General features: G+C 41.8%; 1 non-coding gene across 1 annotated transcript; it reads right to left on the bottom strand.

The window, feature by feature from the left end:
* Nucleotides 1-8324: 8324 nt before the first annotated feature.
* On the bottom strand, nucleotides 8325-8431 carry LOC139181762 (U6 spliceosomal RNA). Its single transcript, XR_011565505.1, has one exon. It is a non-coding gene; the product is annotated as a U6 spliceosomal RNA (small nuclear RNA).
* Nucleotides 8432-9689: the final 1258 nt, after the last annotated feature.

The following is a 9689-nucleotide window of genomic DNA, read 5'->3' as shown; positions in this document are numbered from 1 at the left end:
ATTAACAAGCTGAATGAGACCTATCTATAAAATTATTTAACTTCTATTGTAACTTTGTAAAGTTATTGTCTGTTTTAATCAATGATAGAGAAGTTAATAATGTTCTACTCTTTAAGGGACATGAACTTGAGCAAACTTTGGGAGATGGTAAGGGATGGGGAGGCCTGGCATGCTGCAGTCCATAGGGTCACAAAGTGTTGGACTCCACTGTGTGACTGAACAACAACTCTTTAAGGAAGTATCTCATCATCAAAGAAGTAACTTACATCCCCTATTAGAGGTAATAGGGCACTTCAAGGAACTACTTAAAAATCAGAATCTAATAGCCATGAAGAAGCTAGGGATATCTTTTATCATGATTGATTTTATGGCCACTTGTCAAAATCTTTTGTTTTATGTTATCTTCATTATAGATTGATTGCCAATGGAAAGATTATGAATATCAGAATTTAATCTAAAACACTCTTTCTGAAGAATTGTCAATATATTAATGATAGTACTTAGCAACAAAAAAGGTATAATTTCATATGACTTTAGAGTTATTCTTAAAAAAGTTTAATCCATCTCCTTCAAATAAGCAGATATGCCCTGAAAGATTAATTAACTTGACCATGGTCATTGAAATGTTACCAAACTCAGATTCAGCTGCCACTTGAAAGCCAGTACTTGAGAGACAAATGTTGGTTGGAAAAGGAAAAGTTACTTTATCCAGGAGGTGGGCAACCTGGGGAGATGGCAGACTCATGTCCCGGAACCAACTCTTAAGATTCTACTTGGCCATAAAAATTTTTAAACAGAAGCTAGTTTCAGTTAGTCATTGAAGTAGGAGTTTATATTCTTTGCCATCTTCCATTGTGCGCACACTTAACTTCTTGTTGTCTTTCTTCATGTGCTATCTTCTTCACAGAGTCTGCTCATGGGGTTACTGAGGGGGAAGCTGGGGAAAAGATCTACTCATCCATTAAGTACGTATTCTTCATTCCTACTTCTTCCATCTAAGAAAGAGACAACAGGTTAGACAAAGCATTGTGTGATCAAAAGATTTGAAAGGTATACTTGGACTGGACCAGTGAAGCATGGGGGTACCTGGTGTAGAGGTTAAGTTAAAATATAGCTTGATGGAGTCTATTACTGTTAGCTTTTAGCAGCTGCTTACAGATCCCCACTGTCAGACATCATTCCATTTCTATGGACTCAGGGCCAAAGACTGATCTTCTGTAGCTGCTTTAGGCTGAGAAAGGTCATCAAGAACTTTGAGTGGAAGATGTCGACATGGATCCATAGCATCTCCTTGCTGACAACATAAGTTGCCCGCAGAATAAGTCACAATTATTTTTATGCCTACAAAGATACAGATTGTTGTGAGCACTAATGTTAATCCCATTCTTTTGAGGCCAGTTGTTGGAATCATGCTAGCCATAGATTTAGTGCAGCTCAAGATGGAGCAGCTTATGTCATGGCTACAGTCTGATCATCATGCAGTTAGCTTTTTTCCCTCCGGTGGCAGTTATACATGTCTGTAAAACAACTCAGCAATGTGCATCAGACACTGTTGCCTATGTCCTTTAGGAAGGAACCTAAAATTCTGTGACTCTATTGTCCTAATAACTGACTGCTTGAATGTACTCTTTTGTGCCTCAGGGGAGCTGAAAGACTTCAACTTTTCTACAGATAAGAGGCAGGGGACACGGATAGTCCTTTCCACTTGGAATGACCCCTCAGGATTCTGCTCAGTTTGAGAAACAACCTACATTGAAATTAGAGGGAGAATCTACTTCGTTTTTCACAATTTCATGTTTCTGGTATATTTGTTTCCTACCTAAACCATTTCAGTGTCTCAAGTCCTTTTTCACACATTCACACATCAGGAACCAAGGAACTAAGAAGACAAGGACATGTCAATATCATTTAAATCACCTACTGAAAGCAATACATTACAATTATTCCTGTGCATGTGTACAACCATGGGCAAATTAAATTCAGGGACACATGGAGCTATGAAAGCAGACAGTGCTAATGGGATTACATTGCATTAGATTACAAGATATTGATATAATCACCCCCAAAACCTTATGGTTAGTTTTAAGGACTAACAAATCAGAGAGAATGTATAGACAGTGTACCTTACTTTCATAAAAAAGTCTATATGAAATTCGATGATTACATCAGAGAATGTGAGAAAGATGCTGGCAGGAAGAAAACACATATAGGCAAACTAAAGACTGTCTAAACAGCCAGATCCCTCAATCACTGGATCTATTTCAAGATGGAAGATTGGGAAATGTTTGCTCTGGCACGTTCACTGGGGCTGCATACCCTTCAAATAATTTTTCGAGGACAGATTGCACCATAGTTTTAAGAGCAACCACAGGGGAGATATTTGTCAATAGCTATCACTAGTTTGCGATTCTACCCTGCTTGCAAGCTAAGGAGTTAGTCTGTCACATTTTAATGGATGCTGGCAGGAGACGCAGTATTCCAAGGTCAGAGACAAAGGTCTTTATTACTCAGAACACAGCAGGCAGCATGAGTTTTATATTTGCATCTGTTCCCCTTGTCCCGCAAGTCTCACAGGTTTGGTGTGGAGCATTCCCACAGAGACTGTGCACACAGAGGGTTTGTGTCACAGCTGAGGAACCCTGAGTGTAAGGAACTTAAATCCTTTACAGGAGCTTGCTGACAGACCTACCCGTTATCTCTATGGTCCTGGGGAGTTGACAAATCTGTCTTCTGACCAAGGAATGAGACACTCTCTCTCTCATCTAAGGCTGTTTGCTTATACAAACATCCTTGAAAAAAGAGTCTAGAGCAAAATCTCTCAGTGCCTCTACTCAAAAGACATGAAGAAATGTGAGTGGTCCATGGAAAATTGCTTCTCAACAGGAATCCCACCATCAGTCACTCAGGAATGTGCCCAGATTGCTCCAAATGAACTTTCCCTCTAATCAGGCACCTTTTCAACTTTGCTGGACCAGAGGACGGGAGGTGACAGCTGGCACCTGCCTTTAGGAGCACCCATATAAAAACAATAAGCCTTGAATCCTACATGCTGCCTCACATGCTATAACACTCTGAATGCCCAGGCCCTTCATTTTTATAAATTCCTCATTCAGCACTGACTGATGGGAACAAGAAAGGAAGAAAAGAGGAAAGAAGTTATGATGTAATTATTTTACTGTCCAGTGGCTTTATGAATTTCCTCCCAGGATATTTTTCTGGCTTCCAAGGTAAAGCTGGGGTGTACCACGTGTAGTCACACATCGGCCACTTTCCAGAGGAAGGGAGGGAAATTAACCCACTTCTCTGTCTAAAGAGTCTGGGGTGACAGGGTCAGAGACCACAAGGCCGGATAACCACCGAGTCAGACTCTGTCATTTTTTACTGAATTGAATTTAGGTTTTACCCAGTTAGTGCCTTTAACAGGTTCATCATCTGTGCAAGGAGGTAGTAGAGGAAGCAACTTAATGAGCACAGAGCCTCCCAACATAGCTACGGAACAGGCCCCACCACCATCAACAACAGCCAGATTTGGAGTTGGAGGAAATTCAGAGTTGGAAATAAGTATACCATCCTTAAGACTGTAGTTGACTTGCAGTCCATGGGGTCGCAAAGAGTCAGACACGACTGAGCAACTGAACTGAACTGATCCCACCTGTTTGGGCTTCCCTGGTGACTCAGCAGTAAGGAATCTGCCTAACAATGCAGGAGAAGAAGGTTGGATCCCTGGGTTGGTAAGATCCCCTGGAGAAGGAAATGTTAACCCACTTCAGTACTTGTCTGGAAAATCTCACGGACAGAGGAGCCTGGCGGGCTATAGTCCCTGGGGTTGCAAAAGCGTCAGACACGACTGAAACACTAACACAACAGCAATCCTATTTATTACCTGGTTTCTGGTTCAAGGATTAAAACTCCTGTTTTCCCATACCTAGTCACTTTTCTACTTAATTATAGAGAAAAATGAAAGAAAATGAAAGTGATAGTAGCTCAGACTCTTTGCGACCTCATGGACTCCTGGGTCCATGGGATTTTCCAGGCAAGAATACTGGTGTGGCAGTTGCAAGGTTGCCATTTCCTTTTCCAGGAGATCTTCACCATCCATGAATTGAACCCGGGTCTCCTGCATTGACAGGCAAATTCTTTACCGGTGAACTGGCAGGGAAACCCTAATTGTAGAGAATTTACATGAAAATAAGACCACTAAGTCTCTGATGGTGGCATGGCATGCCAGTCCCTCCCAGGTATCGAATTGGTGCCCCCTGCAGGGGAAGAGAGAAGTCTCAACCACTGGACTACCAGGGAAGTCCCCTCTGAAAACTCTGCACTTACCATTATAAAGCATTAACAAGCAAGAAAATATTTTATTGTATTTTTACCTGTCCGTGGACAAAGGTTTAGCTGAAATCTCTCCTTTGCCACTGTCCTCATCTAGGGCATGCTTACAATTTTCCTTGTAGCATAAGGGGCAGACAGGGTTAACTGTCACACCAGATGTTGCCAGTCTTTCATTTAAATTAGCTCTGACATTTCAGGCACAAGCTTGGTGATTTCTGATTTGCCTAATTTCTGTAAGATTTTATTTTAAATAGCAAGCAGGACCTTTTGAAAAAAAATTTTTTTTTTTTTTTTTATGCTGTGATCTTGCAGAAATGCATATTTGGTCTCCATGGTAGTTCCTGACTCAGAGCTCCTAAACCCCTTGAGATTGCCTGAACAATAAGAGTAATGGGAGTGTCTTTGTTGGTCTTCTGTCCTCAGTGTTTGAAACCACTTCAGAATCATAAAGGTCAAATGGGTGCCTTGTTATTTAAAATGAGCTGCTTTCCACAGGCTACTAAGTTAATGGTAATGGTGTGAAAGCACCTTTAGAATGGGGGCTGGTTGCCAGAGGAACCAACTATGAATAGAAGGTTGGAACTTTCAGTCCCACCCCTTGACTTCCTGACTGGGCTGAATCAATCACCTGGGGCCCCTGACTTAATCACTGCTGCCTATGTACTGAAGCCCTCTGTCAAAACCGAAAAGGACAGCATTAGGAGAGCTTCCAGCTTGGTAAACACTTGGAGATATGGGGAGAGTGAGTCGCACCTGAAAAGACCCTGGAAGCTTCGTGTCCCATTTCATACACTTTTCTCTCTGCATCTTGTCCATCTGGCTGTTCCTGAGTTACATCCTCCTATGATAAACCAGTGATCTAGTAAGTAAGCTATTTCACTAAGTTCTGTGAGCCATTCTAGCAAATTAATTGGACCCAAGGAAGGAGGCAGTCATTGGAATCTCGGATCTATAGCTAGTCAGAAGCACAGGCGATAACCTGGGTTTGGAACTGGCTTCTGCATTAGGGTAGCAGTTTTGTAGTACTGACCCCATAACCCAGGAATCGGATGCTATTTTAAGGTAGGTAGTGTCAGAAGTGAAGAAGGAAATGGCAACCCACTCCAGTGTTCTTGCCTGGAGAATCCCAGGGACAGTGGAGCTTGGTGAGCTGCCGTCTATGGGGTCGCACAGAGTCGGACATGAATGAAGCGACTTAGCAGCAGCAGCAGCAGCAGTGTCAGAAGTGAGTTGAATTGTGGGACACCCAGCTGGTGTCACAGAGAATTGCTTATTGGTGTGAGGAAACCCTCCACACACACCCCGCTCTCCCTGTCCCAAAACGGGTATTGGTGACCAGAATACTTTTTACCTGTAGAGATGAATGCTTTGACTTCATATTTGTGTGTAGAGTGTTCAGAATGATACTGACCTATTTAGCAAAGATGAATGTTCTTCTTAATCTATTAATCTTACTTATAATCTGTTTTACATGTGAAGGTGGAATATATATCACAGTTACCAAGACACTCCAAAGCTAAGCATTCATTCAATTTCCAGTTATGAGCTCTGAATTCTGTGAATTCTTTGAAACCTATGTCCCAACTCATTTTAAATTATTCATCTTTACAAATAAGCCTTCACCTTTGTGCTTCATATTGCCAGTGTTTTGGATGAAACAGAAATGGGGAAAGTTGGGTAGAACTATTATGTCAGATTTTTGTCAAATGATAACATTCAGGAATAAGTGATTGAACTGAAGCAGATTTCCTGTGTGGTCTGAGCAATTCCTTTGTCGGTTAATTGCCCCACCTACCTGCAGAAACCAAACTATTAAAGTGAATGTGGGGAATGGGACTGGGTTTTACCAATATTTCATGGCAACCTTACATCTTGATAGATTGCGCCCTATTGACGACTTTTTACATGAGAAAGGTCTCTACCCAGGGGCACAGAGTCCTTTAGGGTATGGATTAATGAACTTCTTGGAGTCTCTGTAAGAAATTCTGCTTCAAGGCTACTCAAAATTTATTGAAATGTCAGTCTGTTTTCCAAAAGGCTTAATCATGAGATAAATGCAAATTAAATTCGAATTCCAAATGCAATGACATACAAAGAGCCTATTTAGAAATCTCTTTTGTGATAGAGATTTGGGGGTGGAGTTTTTTGTTTTAATTTTTTGCTTGTTTCTTCTGTTTTTTTATTTGATGCTAGCTTTAATAGCTGAATGAATTTCAGCTAGAGTAAAGATTGGTTTACTTTGATTAGCTGAAATCATTGCTAATGACTGACATTGACTGTATTTTCTATGCTAATAGACCAGTGGTGGGGTTCAGGGTGGGCCACCCCCAGATGTGTCACTCTGGCATGTGGATTATTTTTAGCTGAAAATAAACAAGGCCCAAAAGACTCAAGAACCATTTACTTCCTTCTTACAGCCTGAAAAAAAACATTTAAAATAGGTGACCTGTCCCAGGAAGGAGCTATCACCTAGACTTATGTGCGTGTGCGTGCGCAGTTGTGTCCAGCTCTTTGTGACCCCTTGGACTGTAGCCCACCAGGCTCTTCTGTCCATGGGATTTCCCAGGCAAGAATACTGGAGTGGGTTGCCATTTCCTCCTCCAGGGGATCTTCCTAACTCAGAGATCAAATCTGCATTTGCCACTGAGCCACCTGGGAAGCCCACAGTTATAGAAAACCATAATAAAGTGATAGACAGCGAGAAACCTAGTAAAGCCTATTTGATTGGTGTCCTCTCTGTGTCCCATTGTCTTTGGATGCCCAGTAAACATTTGTTTATGAAACATGAACTCATTCCATCTCCCTGTGAATTAGCTTCATTCCCTTTGAGATCTCAGACCTCTACCTCCTTCTTCTTAGTCTAGAGAAAGGACTAAGATTAGGGGACATTCATGTTAAGAATGTTAAAATTACTACACCCTCACCCTCTAGAGTTTAACTGAGTGGGCCTACTGTGAAGCCCAATAATCTTTATTTGGACAAGCATGTTAAGAGATTCTGATGGAGGTTTCCTGTAAGGTACTTTGAGAAAGATGGATTTAATTAGAATTTATTCTTTTTGAGAATAAACACATTTCACTTTTTGGTGTAACATAAGGATTTGGGGATTGAGTTCTAGTCCAGATTATAAATCCGCTAGAATATAAACTCTTGTGAGGACAGGGATTTTTTTTTTTTTTTCCCTTGTTCAATGGTACATGCCCAGCACCTGGAAGACTGACTTTTAAATAGTAGATGCATGCAACCCATTTGTTAACTTAATGAATGAACTCACAGTATAAAGATTGCATTCCCTGAATATCTTCTAACACATGTTATAACCAGAAAGAGTTTGCAAGTGAATTTTGAAACAGCAGAAGGGTGCTGTCAAACTTACAGCAGAGGGGTTAGCTCTGAGACATTGGTACCTCAAATGGGAAATCGGGCTGATAAAGAAAGGCCAGGATGAATAGAGTACTTGACAATTCTGCTGATATCTAGGCCAATCCTAGTCTCTTTTATTTTTAATTGTAGGATAATGCTTTACAGTGCTGTGTTAGTTTCTGCAGTACCGACAGTGTGAATCAGCTGTAAGTATACATATATCCCTCCCTCTTGAGCCTCCCTCCCCTCCCCTCCCCTCTAGGTCATCACAGAGCACTGAGCTGAGCTCCCTGTGCTATTCCACAGGTTCCTACTATCTATTTTACACATGGTAGTGTATGTATCGGAGAAGGCAATGGCACCCCACTCCAGTACTCTTGCCTGGAAAATCCCATGGACAGAGGAGCCTAGTGGGCTGAGGTCCATGGGGTCGCTGAGGGTCGGACATGACTGAGCGACTTCACTTTCACTTTTCATTTTCATGCATTGGAGAAGGAAATGGCAACCCACTCCAGTGTTCTTGCCTGGTGGGCTGCCGTCTATGGGGTCGCATGGAGTCGGACACGACTGAAGTGACTTAAGAGAGAGAGAGTGTATGGATATCAAACCTAATCTTCCAGCTCATTCTCCAAAATATAGAACACTCCCTGAATTTGTGTGTCATCCTTGCGCAGGGGCCATGCTAATCTTGTCTGTATCGTTCCAGTGTTAGTGTATGGGCTGACCAAGGGAGCATGGGCAATCCTGGTTGTGATCATTGTATTCCTTTCTTATACCTGCTGTAACAAAGTATCAAACTGTGTGGCTTAAACAACAAATGTTTATTTTCTCACAATTCTGGAAGCTTTAAGCCCAAGATCAAGGTGTTAGCAAGGTTCCTTCTGGGGGCTGTGAGGACAAAGCCGTCTTATGCCTGTCTTCTTGCTTCTGTTGGTTTGCTGACAGTGTTTGGCATTCCTTAACTGGTAGATCCATGACCCTAACCTCTCCCTTAATGTTTACATGATGTTCTTCCTTTTTCTGTGTTTATCTCTGTTCAATTATGTGTTTTTTTTTTTTTTTAAGGACACAATCATATTGGATTAGGGCCCACTTTGATGACCCACCTTAACTTGAATGTCAGCAAAGACCCTATTTCCAAATATGGTCACATTCTCAAGTGCCTTCATCGATTGTCCTTGGCGGCTTTGGGTTGCCCCCCTCTGATGAGAGATATTCTTGGAGCTATAGCATGGGAATCCCAGAAGTCAAGATGAAGTTCTGATGAGGAAATATGTAAGTGAAATTGTAGCTTTCTCCTCCCCTTCCTCCCATATTTTCTGAGCTTTCCCTATGCCTGTTGGAGATACCAGGCCCTTTCCAGATTCTTCTTGGACAGTAAGACCATGGAAATGAATATCGCTTCTACATGACCCTTAGGCAAGCAAAGCTTTTTATTAGAAGAGACAGCTTGTGCACAAGGGAGAAGGAAAAGAGCCAGCTCCCCGAGTAGAAGGGACAAGTTGCTTTTATGACAAAAGGGAGGGCTTGTCTCATGATCACTGATAATTTCTAGAAATTGTCAAGCTTCTTTGATCAGCAATAGATGACTCTATAGGGAGTGCTTCTGTGAGGGGAAAGAAATGAATGATAATTTTCTGCAAGATAACCCAGAAACTGATACGGTTAAAATTTATAGTTGAGCTTGTCTTCTGGCAGCAGGGTATACTCCTTAGTGTAACAGAGATAATTTTTTTTTTTTTTTTCGTGTCAGCCAGGTTTTTGTTTCTGGGACTCAGACGCCCAGGGCCTTTGTTCTTTAGCTTACACAACCTGTTTTGCCCAAGGCCCTTCCCTGGTCCTTTTCCAAAATGGCTCTACTCTTGTCTCTTTCTTTCTTTTTTGTTGTAGTTCAGTCGCTCAGTTGTGTCCGACTCTTTGTGACGCCATGGACTGCAGCATGCTAGGCTTCCCGGTCCCTCACCATCTCCCAGAGCTTGCTCAAACTCATGTCA

This window comes from Bos indicus, chromosome X, assembly GCF_029378745.1.
Source record: "Bos indicus isolate NIAB-ARS_2022 breed Sahiwal x Tharparkar chromosome X, NIAB-ARS_B.indTharparkar_mat_pri_1.0, whole genome shotgun sequence".
In the NCBI taxonomy this organism is placed as follows: Eukaryota; Metazoa; Chordata; class Mammalia; order Artiodactyla; family Bovidae; genus Bos; species Bos indicus.
Note: the sequence above shows the minus strand (reverse complement) of the source record. Positions and strands in the feature narration are given on the sequence as shown.